The sequence below is a fragment of the Suricata suricatta genome, chromosome 10 (assembly GCF_006229205.1).
Source record: "Suricata suricatta isolate VVHF042 chromosome 10, meerkat_22Aug2017_6uvM2_HiC, whole genome shotgun sequence".
Classification (NCBI taxonomy): Eukaryota; Metazoa; Chordata; class Mammalia; order Carnivora; family Herpestidae; genus Suricata; species Suricata suricatta.
This window is the reverse complement of record NC_043709.1, coordinates 75,693,484-75,712,196: the sequence shown is the minus strand read 5'-3', so window position 1 is coordinate 75,712,196 and position 18,713 is coordinate 75,693,484. Positions and strand designations below refer to the sequence as shown.

Below are 18,713 nucleotides of genomic sequence, written 5' to 3'. Positions count from 1 at the left end.
AGAATTCTCTGCTGTTTTGGGAGCCAGTTAGACCTTGGAAGACCATAGGAGAGCTTGACAGAGCAAATAAAGGTAGGACTTCATGGTCCTTTCTATCCGTTGAGTGCTGCACAGCTGTCCATCTAGGTCTTCCCGGAGATAACTTGGTTCTTCAAGCCTGGGGAAAATAAAAGTCACTTCCCCATTATTATGAGATGCTCAGCCTTGGGTGCCTGAATTGTTCTCAGTGGTCAAAGGAAGTCACCACAGCTGTTTTTTGTTTCTTTGGTTTCTCTTTTAAGAAAATAATTATATCATGAGATAGGATGACAAAGTTCTAGTTGCTTCTAGCCAATTATTTTAAAGGTCAAAGATGTGTAAGTCCTCATGATATCACAATTCTTAGAACTATTTTGATTATGATTTCCTGCAGCTTTTAGGACCTGCAGTATCTACAAACCAGCTTCTCAGGTATTTAGCATAACTGTATCAATAATTTATTTTGAGTCTCCACTGAATAAGATCTGCTGTACATTGTGATTGCCTTGACAGCTTATTTCATTCCTCCCTTTTCTCTCTCTTTCTCTTTTTTTTAATAGCAGCCATGTGGTTTGGAGAACTGACCCCATCTTCAGAAGTGGGTCTAGATTAGGTTTATCAGTGATTACTGCAGTGCCGGAGTCCAGCTCCAATTGGTCCAGGGGTTCCTGAAGGATGGATGGTGTTGGTGAAAGGGATGAGAGAGCTACAGGGTTCTTTCTGATCACCAGGCAGGCATCTCTGCTCAGTCTGATTCTCTAGCTTTATTTATAGTGAAAGGTACAAGGAGCAGAAAGAGCAGTGTGTGTTTAGTAAATGATTTCTCATAGATAATTTTTTTTTGATCAACACAATTTTCCAGAACATGGATTCTGCAGAAGTTACAATTCTAATCTTAGTAGTAATGATTGTTGTAAACAACTTAGCTACAGGCACTCATGCTTATTATATGGGAAGGGCAGGTATTTTTTAAGTATACGTTTTTTTCATAGTATGCATAACACCTAAAGATGCAATATTTCTGGTATAGCCCTAAGAAAGTGACCTTTAACCATGAGGCAAAAAGCATTGTTTAGTAAGTCAGTTTTTTATAAGTAAGGGTTTTTAGACTATTCATGGCTCTAAGAGAAAGAACCCAGAAAAACAGGATCCCCAGGAGACACACTGTCTACCTTCACAGACACAGGACAGATGATGTATACTTTGCATAAGTTGCAGGGCTGACTTTTGCAACATTTTACCCTAGCCTAGGAGGTATTAAGTTTACTAGTTAATTATAAAGTTTTTCAGGGCAGAATGGAATGTAGGGGTGGACCAGTGACAACTTTATATGCTAGTCTTCTTGAATTACTGGGTTGTCCCTGACCAGGTGCAATCACTGCCCACGGCGGAGAGGACAGCTTGCTCTTGATTTTAATCAGCAAGGCACTGCAAGGTCTGGTGCTCAAGTAGAAATAATAGTCACAGGGGTGCCTGGGTGGCTTAGTTGGTTAAGCGTCTGACTTCGGCATAGGTCATGATCTCGCAGTTTGTGGATTTAAGCCCCACAACAGGCTCTGTGCTGACAGCTAGCTCAGAGCCTGGAGCCTGTCTTCAGATTCTGTGTCTGCCTCTCTTTCTGACCCTCCCCTACTCTCTCTCTCTCTCTCTCTCTCTCTCTCTCTCTCTCTCTCAAAAATAAATAAAAACAAAAAATAAAGATAGTTACAAGAGAGTAGATATTGATTGCTGCCTGGCAGCATGAGACCTTGCAAACTTGCCATACCCTCACCCGGAATTTTCACTCAACCTGTGAGTTCAGGATGGCTCCCAACACTACAGTGATTGATTCAAGGATTAGCAGGCCTTAACCAATCAAGAAATCACCATATTCCCTCAGCCACAGAGGTGGATTCAAAAATAGACTCAGGGACATGTGACCCATTTGGGATCAATAAGAAGCAGGAAAAGTTTTGCTACAGATTTTTGGGAAAGAAGTTTTCTCAAATTTATGCAATGCTTCATGAATCAACATTCTCAGCATTGTCATGTTAAATGAAGTTATATAAAAAAAAGATTAAGAGAATCAAGGGAGAATAGCCAGGGTCCTGACTGAACCATGGCTGAACACCACCCCTCCTCTGTATTGTGAAATGACAAAAATAAATAACTTATCATTGAGTCTGGTGTTCTTTATTCAAGGGAAAACATCCATCGATTGGGAGATCAGTGCCCCACAAACAGTGGAGCACTCTTCCTATGGGATGTCTGGGCAAGAATGAGTTTTGGGCAAGAATGAGTGTTTGAAGCAGCAACAAGGACACAGGAAATGATTGGCTAGGGAGTCAGAGATTTCCTTATAAGGCTAGTGGGTTAATCACGAAATAAAGAAAGAATATTTGGCTTAAGCTGTATGGTATCTGAGAACAAGTAAATCATTACAGATTCTTTGTTGGAGATTGGCTGACTGGATATACTGCACTTTGGTGAAGCAGAACATTTACAGAAGCATGAAAGTTATCTAAGTTTTGGTTTGCTGATGTGGCAACCTGCGCAGGAGTGGCTTCATTTTGTGTCACACAAATCAGTTAATTCCCTTTGTTGATAAAATCAGTGGAGTTGAATTTTCTGTTTCTTGCTGCCAAAATATCCTAACAATTACATATCCCTAACAGGAGTCACCTGCAGCATGTAAATGAAGGTATGGGTATTGATGAGCTCACCCATCAGATGTATGTAGAGTCAGAACAAGTCCATGGAGAGGCAGCTGAGAATAGCAGTTGACTGGCAATTGACACTCAGAAGAAACAGCTAAAAAGGTAGGAGAAAAAAACCAGGGTGCTACAGAAGATAAACATGACCAAAATGGTCACATCCTGAGCAAATGTCAAGTGAAATAACACTTGAAAGTTGTTTAGCCACAGACAGTCTTGAGGGTCCTTGAGGTGGTGGTGGAGGATGTAGTCTGACTGTACTGGCAGGAATGAAGGGGAAGAGAGGAAATGAACACACAAGTAGCCCAACTCTCACTTATAATACATACTTGTTCAAATGAATTGCTGCTTCTATTAAGACTCATGCTAAAAAGAAAAGGAGACTGAATAAGAGTATAGCTCTTTTTCAAAGAAGGTAAAATAGGATAATTCAGCACATTTATTTTTGGACCTTTTAGGTGTCAAATGTGGTGAATACTTACATGATCTCATGTAGTCATCAACCACGTCTGAGGTACCATGCTATTTCATAGATGAAGGTGAGGCTTACCTAAGTAAATAGCTCTGTCAGACCCCAAAGACAATGCTCTTCCTACTTTATTTGGGTACTTAGGAGAGAGGTTTATTTTATTTTATTTATTTAAATGTTTATTTTTGAGAGATGGAGAGTGGGGGAGGGGGAATCAGAGGATCTGAAGCAGGCTCTTTGTTGAGAGTGGAGAGCCCAATGCGGGGCTAGAACTCACAGACCATGAGATCATGACTTGAGTAGGAGTTGGATGCTTAACCAGCTGAGCCACCAGGCACTCCAGGAGACAGGTTTATGATGCGTTCAAGATCATCAATATAACTTGCAAAACTTCTTTTTAAAAAGTTATAAGGAATTTCAAGATGGTGATAGCAGAGCATTAAACCAAGGCAGGGCATTGTATGACTGCACCGTTGGTTCACCCATGAAGCTGGCCTTGGTGTATCCAGGACTTCCCGAGAAAATCAGTTCCATCTACTGTCTATTCAGTAACCTGTTGTCAAAGTAAAATTCAGAAACAAATGTGAACACAGGGAAACTTTTAAAAAATTAAAGTACAGTTTACATATATTAGTTTCAGGTGTACAACATTGTGCACTGACAGTTATATACATTATGAAATGATCATCATGATAAATCTGTCACCATCAAAGTTATTATAATATTTTTTACTATATTTTCTATGCAGTACTTTTCATCCCTGTGACTTGTAATTATTATTATTATTTTTTATAACTGCAGGTTTCCACCTCTTCATCCCCTTTACCTATTTTGCCTTTTAGGAAACCATTTTTATTAGCTGTTCAAGTGAACCAGCCTTTCAGAAGTAGTGGCTCATCTCATAGAATAGGAGGAATTTATAGCTCTGATGATACGGCAGATATTTATAGTTCAGATATGGCAGTTGACAGTTCAGATTGGATAAGAACAAGATGTTCCTGTCTTTTCATAAGGAAAACAGGATGTTCTTATTTTTGTGGCTTATCTCAAGAGGCAGAGCTTTCAGGATTTCCTGTTAGTCAATGCTTTTAGGAGGTTCCTGTTATTCATGGTTTATCTTGGAATGCAAGGTTGTTAGGAATAAAAGTCTTTTCTGGTGCACGGTAAGTGATTTGTGGACTGAGGGCAAGATGTCCTTTTCTGCCCTCTTTGCTTACTGTGCCCACGGCACTGTAGTGTCCTCTAGCTCAGAACCTCTTCTGCTTCCTACCCTAGCTGCCATATAAAGAAACCTTATAGTTTGTTTCTCTGGAAAGGTTATATGAGAATCATAAGCAACATTACTTTCCTTAAATTATGCTATTTATTCCTAGCATGTTTGTGTGTGTGTAAAAAAAAATAATGTATACAAATAAAACAATTAAGTATACCTTATGCTGTATATGTATGTGTATATATGTACACACACAGTTGGACCCTTGAACAACATGGATTTGAACCATGCAGGTCTACTTATACATGGATTTTCTCCAGTACTGCAAATGTATTTTCTCTTCTTAACTTTTCTTAATATTTTCTTCTCTCTAGCTTATTTTAAGAATACAGTATATAATACATATAACACACAAAATATTAAGATAATTGAGTTTATGGTTTGGGAAGGCATCCTTCTGGTCAACAGCAGACTATTAGTAATTAAGTTTTGGGGGAGTCAAAAGTTATATTTTCGAATGCATAGGGGGTGGAGGCCTATAACCCCCACATTGTTTAAGGGTCAACTGTATATGTGTGTGTTTGTGTGTGTGCATATTCGTGCATGTATGTAGTAAATCTTGGGTCATTTAGAAGAATGTATGTGCATACAAGTAGATAGCAATAAATTGTCCAAGTCATCTTTACATGTTATATCAAAATATAAGAATAGGTTCTGAGTTACTTTCTTCACTCTTAAACCAATCTGCCTATATATTTTTTTTAATTAAAAATTTTGTAATGTTTATCCATCATCGAGAGAGAGAGAGAGACACAGAATGTGAGCAAGTGAGGGGCAGAAAGAGAGGGAGACACAGAATCCAAAGTGAGCTTCAGGTTCTGAGCTGTCAGCACAGAGCCTGATGCAGGGCTCAAACTCACAAATGGTGAGATCATAACCTGAGCTGAAGTCAGATGCTCAACCAGCTGAGCCACATGGGCACCCTATTTGCCCATATTTAGATTCAAAATAGCAATTGCTTTTCTAAAGTTAATTATCAGCTCAGTATAATCTATACTTCATCATCTGTTATTAACTCCAAATCATTTCAGTTGGGTATTGTTAGTGGCCAGACTTGTGAGTGCAAGGGTAACCACTTATGCTAAGCCCACATCAGCAAATTGAAATCTATACTTCATCATCTGTTATTAACTCCAAATCATTTCAGTTGGGTATTGTTAGTGGCCAGACTTGTGAGTGCAAGGGTAACCACTTATGCTAAGCCCACATCAGCAAATTGAAATTTAACTAAGTTTCTATGCTTGGCTCTCTCAGAAAAAGTGGGCCTCGGCCATCCAATCAGTGCTTGCCTGTCCAGCACAAGTTATCTGACCTGGCTCCAAGACTCTCCTTTGCTCCATATAAGGGAAGTAATCCTGCTTTAACCAATCAGCAAATGCCCAGTATAACTTCCTTGTTCCTTCTCACTTTGGTCTGTAAATATTTCTTGCCTTGTACAGCTCTTTAGCGCTCCTTTCTATCTGCTAAACTGAATGTTGCCCCACTTATGAATTGCTGAATAAAAGCCTACTAGATCAGCAAATTATGGAAATTTTTCCGTTAACAGTATCAGGGATAATTGTGAACACTTATTGAGTGGCTAGAATAGTGTCTTGCACACAGTGAGTATTTTACAAGTTCTCTTTTCACCCTCAAGGAAATCCTCATTGGCAGGTACTTTTACTGTTACCATACCAATTTTCCAGATGAGGAAACTTAGGCCCAGAGAGATTAAGAAACATACCTGAGTCCTTGTGGCTAGTCAGTGGTAGAGCTGGGATTTGAAGCCAAACAATTAGACTGCAGAGCTGGGTTCTTAAACAATGCTATATTGTGTCCCTACATCTTTAAAACAAAAGCTCTTGATAGTTCTTCATAATTATAAAATATAGTTATCAGAGATTCAAAACTAAAGGATATCTTAGCTATAATTCATTCCAACATCTTAACTTTGCAGTTTAGGTAACTATGTTTCAGAAAAGTTGACTGATTCCTGAAAATTTCTGAGCAAGGGTGGGACTAGAATGTCTTTGCTAATTCCTTGCCCAGTACATTTTCTGTTTCTATTTCTCAGATCTTTAGGCTATAACTCTAAAGGGAGCTGAAAACAAACAGAATACAGAGAAGCCAGATGAGTGACTACTTTATTATTGTACCACATGCAGATTATTTCTAGGTAGGACTGTCCTTAATTGGTGCCAGTTTGAAAATAGCAGGTGCTCTTTTTATTTAATTTCTTTTTGTATCTCATACCGCATCTTACTCTAAATTGGAGACAACAGCACCCATGCTCATGACTTCTTGTGCATTGTTAAAAATGTCCATTGACTGAACCCTTGATTTAATTTATGTATAGGCTATAGACCCATGTCTTTCAAATTCTCAGGAGTTTGAGGCATAAAATGTGTGACTCAAGATCCTTGCAGGAAACAGCTGCAGAAGTTCCAACAGGATAGGCAAGGAGATATTAATAAAGAAGCGGGCAGAATTTAAGGAAAGTAGAGATAAGGGTGCTTCAGTACCCTTAGACTAGCAATAGAAGGAAGCCCTTACCTCTCCTAATCCTGAAAGCTAGGGAGGGAACAGTTACCAAAACCAGAGAGAGTGGCCATAGGTGAGGCCTTCTAGAAGCAGCTATGGCTTTCGGGTCAGTAAAGGGACATAGTCAGCCCATGGCAACACAGCTGGCAGGGATCCTGGAAGAGTAAATGCTCTAATCCCATTCTTCATCCCCCTTTAGATCTCCTGGTGCTTCTGTGCATAGTTTCAACCCACCCAGAAGTTAGAGGTGCAGTCTACAAAAGTCAGCCTCTTAAAGCCCAAAGTAGAGAAGGATAGAGTGGAAAATAATGGACTTATAAGCCACTGATTTTTAGATAAAATAATTAATTATCACCAACATTTTGAAATTAGTAAGTAATAGCTTAGTTTAGTCTGAGACAAAGTAATAATTGTTATAGTTTTGTAACAGTGAGAGGGATGGCAATTGTGGTCTTTAATCACTATGCTGAGAGCCAATGCAACGGCAGCTTAAGTGCTGTCTTTTCCTAGTTAGTTTCATTTGTTATTTTTATAAAGCTATACAATTCCTAACTCACATTTATTAGTCATTCCCAATGGTATCTAATGCCTGTTATTTCTGTCAGGTAGACTTTAAAAAACCATTAATTACATTTATTCAAATAAATATTTAATACTTATTATGTGCCAGGCAGAATATATCAGTAAACAAATAAGTCCTCTTGGCGTTTATATATTAGTGTGAGAGACCAAAAACAGGCAAGTAATATATAGAGATAAGGGCTATAAAGAACTGTAAAGATAGGATGGGGGGCAGAGGAGTACTAGGGAGAGATGGAGAAGGAGGGGGAGAGACAGAAGAGAGGGATTACTTTTGCCCTGGTGGTCAAGGAAGGATCTTTAAGGCTATAACATTTTACTGAGATTCGTTAAAAGATGAACAAGGGTATTAAAATTTTTTAAGTTTATTTGAGTGAGGATGGATTGGAATTGGGCAGTGCCAAACCAAAACTAGTTATGAGTGCTGAGCCAACAATTCAGAAGAAAGACTTGTATAGAGAAAGTGCAGAAGCAAAGAAAGGAAATTATTTGATTGGCTATATATTAAAGTCTAGTTGGCTTTTTGTGATTGGTTATCTTTAGTGTTTTGATTTTGGAACCTTGAGGCATTTATGGACTTAGATTTTGGCTTGCATACGTAGGCCACCATGGCATAGAGCCAGCTAGGTCTAATGGCCTACTTGTTTAATTAGTTTAACAGACTTGAAGGATAAAAGGAGCTAACCATGAAGAGATCTGGGGACAGAGGGAAGAGAAAGGCTCTGAAGCAAAAAATGTGCTTGGTAAGGTTTGAAGGACTGAAGGACCAGGTGGAAGGTGCCCCAAGGGAAAGAGAACTGTGGTGGTAGTAAGCAGCAGTGCATCAATAGGGCCCTGATGCCTAGGACTCTGAAGATTTCAGTTCTGGGTTGGGGTCATGGTGGTGATGAGAGCACTTGGAATCTGAGGCTGCTAGATCTCAGAGCCATGAAGCCTGCATGTGGCTAAGAGTGTGGGCTCTAACCTCAGAGTTGGAACCCTTATTTTTACCATGGTGAGTGTAACGTTGTGATTTGTAATAATGACGAAGTTTTGGGGTGATGAGAAGTGCATGGGGTCTGGAGCCAATGGCCAAGAAAGAATTCTTGAAGACATCTTTGGGGCAAAAAGATGATTTTATAAAAGCATGAGTGCATGAGTGGGGGAAGGGAAGAGAGAAGGAGACAGAGAATCCCAAGCAGGCTCCACTGTCAGTGCAGAGCTTGATACAGGCTCAATCTTATGAATCAATCTCACTAACTGATCTTACGTACCCAGAGATCATGTCTTGACCTGAGATCAAGAGTTGGACACCTAACCAACTGAGCCATGTAAGCAACCCTGAGTCTCAATTTCTTGATTTCTCAAATGGGGCTAGCTGATACTTCCCACCTAAATATGCGAGAGGAGAGGTATGACAAGTGTACTTTAGACTGAAGGATTATTTTGGTTTTTAATGTCATTTGACAAGGGGAAGAATATATGCAAGGGGTGCTGGAATTTCCTTATATACACAAAGGAATGCTCCCAACCCCGATACTAAACCTCACCGTCACCCCTATCCGGAGCACAGAGGAGTGGCTCCTTGTTTTTTGCCAGTCTTCTGTGCAATGAGAGTGGGGACTGCAGGTCTCTACCTGCCCAGACCACCATACCCCCCTCTGCATCCCCTATTTCTTTTTTTTCTCAGTTTATTTATTTTGAGAGAGAGACAGAGAGAGCATGTTCGAGTAGGGGAAGGCCAGAGAGAGAGAGAGAGAGAGAGGGAGAGAGAATCCCAAGCAAGCTCTGCACTGTTAGCACAGAGCTTGAACTTACGAGCAGCAAGACCATGACCTGAGTGGAAATCAAGAATTGGATGCTTAACCAGCTGAGCCACCCAGCACCCCTGCATCCCCTATCTCTTATGTAGTTATGACCTGTGCAGGATCCCTCTCTACCTCTTCCATTAGACTGTGGGTTCATGAGGGCAGTTCAGCACCTCAGTAAACCTGGAATCAATGAAAACAGGAAGAGGAGTAAGGAGATTACCAGGTAAACAGGAGGGCAAGACCCTTCCAACCTGGGCACTCACTGATGATAACCTCAGGCATGGCCAGAATAGTCCAATTTGGACATATTTTGAAGGTTGAACCAATAGACTTGCTGAAGAATTGGAAGTGAGGGAAAGAGAGAAATCAAGGCATTGTTCATTCATTCATTTTCAACTAATATTATTGGCTATCAACTAGATACTAGGTACGATTTGAGGTGCTTTAGGTACTATAGCAAACAAGAGAAGATCCTGAAGGTAAAGAGCTTATGTTCTAATTGATGGAGACAAACAATAAACAAGAAAGATATTACAAAGAATTTTAAATGCTAAGAAGAAGATAAAAGAGGACAATGTAACAGGTTGTTAGGTAAGATATATTTGGCTGAAAACCCAATACAGAATGGTACAAACGTTGAGGGTTTTATCTCATAGGAAAACTCAGAGTAGGATGGTTCCACAGTTGGTTACTCAGTGGCTTGATGACATCATGGCTCCTGCTTAGCATCTCTGTGACTCTTAGGGTTCTTCTCACGCTTGTAAGATGGTTCTACAGGTCTAAGCAATACCTCCTCGCACTAAGGTGTAGGCAGGGAAAATCTGTTTTTTTCTCACATCTTTCTTTTAAGGGCACAGAAATCTTTGCCTAGAAGACTGCTCCAGCTGTATCTTTATTAAACCATCCTTGCCAAGGGGAACGAGATCAGTCATGATTTATCCCTTGGGGTTGGACAGAGGCCTGACCACCCTAGTAACATGTAGGTACTAGATACCTGAACAAAATGCTGATTCTGTTAAAGGGGTGAGGAGGAGAGAGAGAATGACCATAAGCAACAAATACTGTCATCCAAAGAGGCAGGGAATAATTAGAAAGGGGTAATGTGACCTCCCTAGAGATGGTAATGCTTATTTGAGTCTTGTGAAGTAGTAGTTGTTAGTCTTAGGAAATCTGGGGGCCAGCACTCCAGATGTAAAGAGCAAATGCACTGCTTATGAGTACAGGGTTTCTTTTTGGGGTGATGAAAAATGTTCTCAAACTGATTGTGATGATTTCTGCACTATTCTGTGAATATACTAAAATTTATTAAATTATATGCCTTCAGTGGGTGAATTATATGGCATATGAATGATACCTCAAAGATGTTATTTTCTAAAAGAACATTAATGCAATGCCTTGAGCCTAGACAAACTTGGTATGAATCACAAAAATTGTTTGATTCTCTGGGTCAGATTCAGTGGAGAATTCTCATAGCAAACCTCAGTTATAGTTTATCCATTAACAAAGGGTATGAAACTCAATTTTAGTGCCCGGGTCTAGCTCCAGCTGATCAGCAGGCAGGCATTGCTGCATTGTCAGCTGGTATCTCTGCACTGACTGGAGAGTCAGCCTTTTTTATTGAAAAAATGTATGGGATACAAACCAGGATTGGCAATCCTAAGACAATGATTCCTTATTGACAGATTCATTGGTATGTAAAAATTTCCCAGAACATAGATTGGTAAAAGACTCATGCATAGTCCTTATCAATAGTGATTGATTGTAAGTTATTTAGATGCTTATCATATGGGGAAAGGAAGGTGCCTTCCGTATTCAAATACACGGCAATGTTTTTAGCATAGTAAAAGCAAAGTTTAGTCTTTTGTGAGCAGGGTTCAATAGCCTGTTTTTTTTTAAACTTTTTTTATGGTTTTTATTTATTTTTGAGAGACAGAGACAGGGTGAGCAGGGGAGGGGTCAGAGAGAGCGAGAGATACAGAATCTGAAGTAGGCTCCAGGCTCTGAGCTAGCGGTCAGCACAGAGCCCGATGCGGGGCTCGAACCCACTAACGGTGAGATCATAACCTGAGCCAAAGCCAGACGCTTAAGCGACTGAGCCACCCAAGCGCCCCTCAATAGCCTGTTTTCTTTCTTGAGGGGGAAGATAAACAGGTTTCTCAGGAAATGTAATATTTGCTCCCATAAACACAAAAGAAGAAATTTCTATAATCTCCTTCACAAGGTAAAATTTAGCATATTTTTAGCATAAGAAGGCAAGTCACTCGATGCCAGTTGGCAGTGTGTCATGGGGGTCGGTGCTCAAGCAGAAATGGCTGAGACAAACAGAAATGGCGGAATGGTAGACGACGGGTTGCCATCTGACCCTGGGAGGCCTTGCAAACCCGCCTTCCTTCAGAAATGGCTCCCTGCATTTCAGAACTTTTATTTTATTAGTACTATTATTATTATTTTTTTGGGTGCAAAAAGATGATTTTATTAAAGTATGGGGACAGGACCCATGGGCAGGAAGAGCTGCCTCAGAATTTTTAATAAAAGGTAGAGAAATACCCTGTGTTTTCAGGTGTGACATTCCTTGTTGGTGTTTTCCCCAGGAATGTGCTGTTCCTAGGCTTCAACCCACTCAGCGTGTATGGCCTCCCACAGACCTGCAGCCACTAGTAGGTGGGATCTTGTCTCATCTAAAGGGCTTCTTTGGTGGCTTATATAGGGAGCTTACATTTTCCTTACATGTAACATCTGGTCTAGTAATTAAGATGATGATTTTCTGTTGGATACAAGCTTTAATGACAGATGTTAACCAGCTTAGTTTTGGTCTTTCTCTTTTGTGGCTGAGATCATTTTTGCTGCTTGGGTGTTTGGGGATTACTTTTTGTTTTTTTGGTCTTTTTTTTTTTTGGTCTTTGTTATATGTCAACTTATGGACTATAATAGGTCAACTTATAACATGTAATAGGTCAAGTTATAAGATATTAGAGAGCTTACTGTATATAAGTTCGGTTTAAACTCCCATTCTGGTGAATAATTAAAGATTGGGCAATCTGGAAAGACCCTAAGAATGTAACTCGATAACAAACATTGTAACCTAAAGTTTAACTTGTTTTTCAAGATTCTGTTAAGTAATCCCACCCCTCTCCTAAGACCTGGCTGAAGCAAAGTCCACAGGTGAAAGTCACCTAGTCACTGTCTCTTGTAGTCTCTTACATGTCTAACTATTCTAGTTAACCTAACTAGAATAACTATGGTAATTCTAAAGGGACAAAGAACTTTAAAATGATAGGTTCCTGCCAAAACTAATGTCTATGTATTACAATGTAATTGGCTATAAAGAATGCTGTGAATGTAATTGGTTAACTAAATAATGACATATTCTGTCCATATAATCTCACTGCCCCCTTTGTTCTGGGTCATTCTCTGCTGCTTAACACCAGGGAGATCAGGTTTGGCCTCACTGCAAATAAAAGCATGCCTCGCTTCTATTTGGCGTTGGTGGTCTTTTCAACATCAACCTGTAACAGTCTTAACACAATTACAAGAAAGCATTTTTAAAATATCACTTTAAAATGATTGAAATATAATTGACATACAATGTTATATTAGTTTCAGGTGTAAAATGCACTGATTCAACAATTCTATACAAAAAGAAAGCATTTTTATCAGAGCCAGTGCTTTGCATTCTGCAGCTGGGCCTTTTCTAACACTCTGCAGAGGTGCAAATGAGCATTTGCTAAGAACTGGCACTTGTCCAAAGCTGTGCAAGGGAGGGAGCTCAAGTCTATCTCTTAAACATAAGTGAGGAACAAAAAAAAGGCCACTGTTGCTGGAGTTTGGGGGAAAAAGGAGATAAGGACACAGAAGTAGGCAGGGACTAGATCATTTAGGCCCTTGAAGATCGCGAGAGTTTAGATTTTACGGCTAACTGCAGTTGGGAGCCACTGGAAATCTTGAAACAAGGACATGACAAGACTGAATAGGCATTTTAAAAATTAATTAATTAATTAATTAATTAATCTTTTACAGGTGTTAAATGAAATTTTATTTCTGTTTATTTATTTATTTTGGGGTTTTTTTTGTTTTGGCATTTCTTTTTTTTTCTTTTATAGTTTATTGTCAAGTTGGTTTCCATATAACACCCAGTGCTCATCCCCACAAGTGCCTTCCTCCATGCCCATCACCCTCCTTCCCTTCTCCCCCACTCCCATAAACCCTCAGTTTGTTCTCAATATTCAAGAGTCTCTCATGGTTTGCCTCCCTCCCTTTCTCCAACTATTTTTCCCCCTTCCCCTCCCCCACGGTCCTCTGTTTCTCCTGTTCCACTTATGAGTGCAAACATATGGTATCTGTCCTTCTCTGCTTGACTTATTTCACTTAACATGACATCCTCGCATTCCATCCATGTTGCTACAAATGGCCATATTTCATTCTTTCTCATTGCTAATAGGCATTTTAAACAGATCGATTTAGAGCCATAAGTTTGGGGAAAATACCTGCAACACAAATAACTGGAGAAGACTAGTATCTAGAGTATAAAAAATACTCCCACAGGATAAATATGATAAAAGCCCAAAAATGCAATTGGAAAATCAGCAAAATACCTGAGTCAACCGTTCCCTCAAAGAGGAAATACAGATGGCCAATAAACATGTAAAAAATATTCAGTCTCATTAATATATCAGGAAAATATGCTAAAACCACAATAAAATACTCATATAAGCCACCAGATAGATTGTTAAAAGCAGAAAGAAATCTGATATTACCAAAGAGCTTTGACAGTAGTAACACATTACATAGGGAGACAGTGAAGAGCCCCAGGGACTCAGGATAGAGTGTTAGTAATTAAAAGCCAGACACAGGAAAGGGTGCATCCTCAAAAGGAGATTGAGAAGGAGCAGCCAGTGAGAAAGGACGGGGACAGAAGAATGTGGCTTCAGGAAATCTTAGAGAGGAAAGTGTTTCAAAGAAAAAGGAATAGTCAAGTACTAATCAGAGATCAGTTATGATTTAGATGGAGAACTAATCATTAGAATTGGCAAAGTGAGGATGGGTGGCAAGTTTGATAAGGAATATTTTGTGGAGGAAACAGGCAAAAGCCTGACTGGCTTTACCCAACACACTGGGGAGTTGAACACTCAGGGGCCACCATTCAGTTTGTTTGCTTTCTTATTTTTATGGTTTCTTTCAAAAAATATCAAGAGGCATATTATTGACCACCAATTATTATTTATAAAGCAGTGCACGTATTCCTTCTTATCTGTATCTAGCTGGTATCAGAACTAAATCTATCATATCATTTCCAGTCTGAGTTACAGCTCACAAAATAGTGATTATCTAAGTAAAAAAAAGGTTCTCCTGAAGCTCAGAATTTTAGTAATGAGCAGAACAACAAGTCCTTGAGTACTTTTTCTTATACCACGTATATGCCAAGAACTGACTCATTTTCTAAACATTAGTGGCTTCATGCAACTCTGCATAGAATATTTATTAGCATGAACACACAACAGTAATTCCTCTTTCACATTAAATTCCATTGACATTAAATGATGCCAAATAAGTTGACATGGAATTTTGCTAGGAGCTTGTTTTGCTTTCTCTGAGCATATTTTCAAGAACTTTCCAGCTGGTTTTTACAAAGCTTTTGACAACAGTGAGAACCACCTGGTTTAGTATATAAGGAACACAACTCTGAATGAAATATTGGTAGTTTTGGTCTCTTTCTGATTTTAGCAAAAATAATTATTTAATTCTGTACTCTATTGCTTTGTTGTAGTAATGAAAAATTTAATTGGTTTATTGGAGGTCACAGTGTTATGTTAGAAATTGAATTGAAGGCATCATTAACTTCATGCCAAAACCTGACAAAGTTTCTTAGAAGATAGCACAGTGTCAAAAAGTCGACTACATTCCTGATTTTCAGATATTCACTTCCATACTTCTATTCATATATTTTTTACTTATTTCTGTGAAATTACCACATTGGCCTCCTTGTAAAAATGAAGGTAGTGTTCATTTTTTATATTTATGCCATTCTGGACTTTAATATTTACATTACCATTTTTATCATTACAGTTTTGCTTTAGTGCTTCCTGAATACTTGATAACATTTCTTTAAACATTGGAGATATAAGACCACACAGTAGTAACCACACAAAAATTAAAATGTTGCAAAAATATCTTAAATTGAGATGAACTGCACCTGATAACTGAATATTAGTGGAGACAAATTGCCAAACACGGTTCTTACAGTTCATGTGATATTTTCAAAAATGGTATAATCACAAAGAATGTAGCATGGCTTATTATTTGAAGACTATTTGAAAATAGTATAAAGTTAGCATTTTTCCTTTTGGAGGGTAAATCACTTGAAAGTAAAGAGCAGAATATGAAAAACTATGGGGCGAATCCTTAAATTACAAAATAAGATCGTGTTAGATTTAGGGTTTCAGATTGGATTGGGGTCAGGGTTAGGGTTAAGTAGCAAAATATATTGCTTAAAAGTTAAGGACATGGCTTAAATGTCTTGTATAGAGCCTAAATCTTTCATTCAAAGATAGGAATGGACATCACAGGTTGGTTGCCACATAGTTTGAAGACTCAGAGAAAGTGCAGCAACATATGTATCCCATAGACAAGTTGCACCTGGAGAAAACAGTCTTTGTCTGTGACACCTGGGGAGAAGAGAGGCTGCATTGTAAATATCCTTGTAATGGCCTATCTCCATTTGCTGGAGAATATTCAAGGTCAATCAAACTCACACACACAATATTGGGTCATAAGCAAAATTCTTGTTGGTTGGAAAATGGCAGATAGCCAGAGTAACAGGAAGCTGCCTGGATGGGCAGGAAGCCAGGAAGTGCAGTGTCAGCCTGAGGAAGTATTGCTACAGCAACACAAGGGTTGTGCATACCAACCCTTGGAATGGCAGCTATGTGGACAAGCTGAAGCTGTGACACTCTTAAGCCAAAACTCATCGAGGACTGAAGGGGTCTTGGCTATTGACAGAAATAGAAACAAACATTGTTTGGGAGGAGAGCTCTCCAAGTTTGGTTCAGAGGACTCCCACAGATCATGATTAAGCAGTGAACCCAGAAACAGGATTACCAAACACACAAGAAGGCAATAACCATGAGTAAGAGTCAGCAGAAACAGACAATAGATTTAGATTCCCCAAAGATTTGAAGTATTGGAATTATAATTATATACATATAACATATGTATAAATAAAACATATATGTATAAATAAAACAGCTTTTTGAGGGGCACCTGGATGGCATCTGACTTCAGCTCAGCTTATGATCTCACAGTCACGAGTTTGAGCTCTCCATTGGGCTCTCTACTGTCAGCATCGAGCCTGCTTCAAATCCGTTGTACCCCTCTTTCTCTGCCCTTCCCCTGCTCTTGTGTGCCCGTGCTCTCTCAAAAATAAAATAAATGTTAGGGAAAAAAAAGCAGCTGTGCAAACTGTTTAAATAAAGCATGTAATTTAAAAAGTGACCATTCAATTAGAAACATCCAGGAATGAACAGAAACATTTTGGGAACAATTCAAAAGAAACCAGGAATAAAAGAATATAATTGCTGGCAGCAAAAACAAATAACCAAACAAATAATAAACTGTGAAGAGATTATAACTAGATAAGATAATGCAAGTGAGAATTTAAGAACCAGAAGATATATCTGACGATCTTATCCAGATTGTAGTAAAGAGAAACAAGGAAATGACAAATGTGAACAATAATGGAACAGTTAAAAGATATAGATGATAGGATGATAAGATCTAACACTTAGAGTTCTACATAGAAAGAATAGTGAGAAAGGAGGAGAAGCAATATATAAAGAGATAATGGCTGTGAATTTTTTCTAGAACTGATGAAAAACCATAAATCCATAGATCTTAAAACCAAAGGGAAAAAATTAAAAATATATCAAGAAAAAAAAATCACAGAAATAAAGAGACTTGAGACTTCAGTCTTAAAATATAAAAGGGCAAATACTATTACAAATACAAAAATAGTCCCACATGGTCAATACCAGTATATGTCCTCATAAAATTATTAGATTTAAAAAATTAGCATTCTTTGAAAGTGAAAGAAAATAAATCACTTATAATGAGGAAAACAGATCAATATGACTTCAGATTTCTCCACAATATTCATTCCTACAAGACAAAATCCCCAAGGAAAGAGATTTGACCCAGGAATTATATATCCAGTCAAACTGTTGCTTAAGTATAAAGGCAAACAGTTCTGAAAACACAAGATCCTATGGATAATGTTTCCATTGACTTATTTGAAGATTCTTCCTTATTTGAAACAATGGATGACTAGAAAGCATAAGGTAGATAGCATTAAGGATTAAGGATTGCTGATAAGTAGGATTGCTAATAAATAGGATTAAAACTAAAAAAACAAATATGGGCATTATATATACTAAACAAAGATAAACATTATGAAATATAATTAACTAAAATTGGGAAGTGAAGAAGAAAGGGAGGAGGAATAATGATTACTAATTTAATTTTTGCTTTGAATTCAGCATTTATAATCCTGTCTAAAAAAAGAAGATTAGACATTAGAAAAAATACCAAGTCATAATTAGCAGAAGAATTACATATATAACTAAGCAAAACACCACACAGGAAATAATTTTTTAACCTTAAAAGCATGAATGATATCACAATATAATAACTGAACAGTCATGGCATTACTATGACTAAACATATCTTTCATATCAATAACTATAAATAACTATAATAATTATAAATGAGTTAAATTCATCCAGTAAAGAGGAAGAGTCAGACTGGATACAAATAAAAGGAATTCTACAATGTAAAGAAAGAGAAACTTAAAACTGAGAGAAAAAAAGCATTATAAAAGACAAGGAAGGGAACTTCATAAGCAAAAGGGTGCAATTCACAGAGATAAGAGTTAGGGATATCTATGTACAAATAACATAGCATCACTAGAAGCATAGTCCTTAAAGCAAAAGTTAAGGTCTACCCAGAGAAATAGACAGAAGCACATTAACGGCAGGATACTTCAGTTCATCCCCCGAGTCCATGACAGATTAAACATATAAAGAAACAAATAAGGATGTAATGGACTTAAATAACATAATATGGTAAAGTTAATTAATCAATTTTGTGATTCTGAAAACAAAATATACCCTCTATTTTCCTAGGTAAACAGGAAAACTTAATAAATTCCAAAAAGAAACAACAACAACAATACAGACAACTTTCTCTAGAAGCAAAACAATAAAACTAGAAGGCAATAGCATAACAAGGAAACAAAAGTCCCACTTGGAAAATAAAATATCTTGGGTTAAACAGCTCTTGGGCCCAGGGGAAAAATGGAATTACAGACTATTTAGATAAAA

The 18,713-nt window shown here is 38.1% G+C and overlaps 1 long non-coding RNA gene across 3 annotated transcripts in view; it reads left to right on the top strand.

The window, feature by feature from the left end:
- The first annotated feature begins 410 nt into the window (after positions 1-410).
- LOC115305600 overlaps positions 411-18,713 on the top strand; it is a 159,787-nt gene continuing 141,484 nt past the window's right edge. For all 3 annotated transcript variants that reach the window (XR_003914877.1, XR_003914876.1, XR_003914875.1), the window contains exons 1-2: positions 411-450; positions 2,673-2,816. This is a non-coding gene — a long non-coding RNA (uncharacterized LOC115305600). The remainder of the gene's footprint in view (positions 451-2,672; positions 2,817-18,713) is intronic.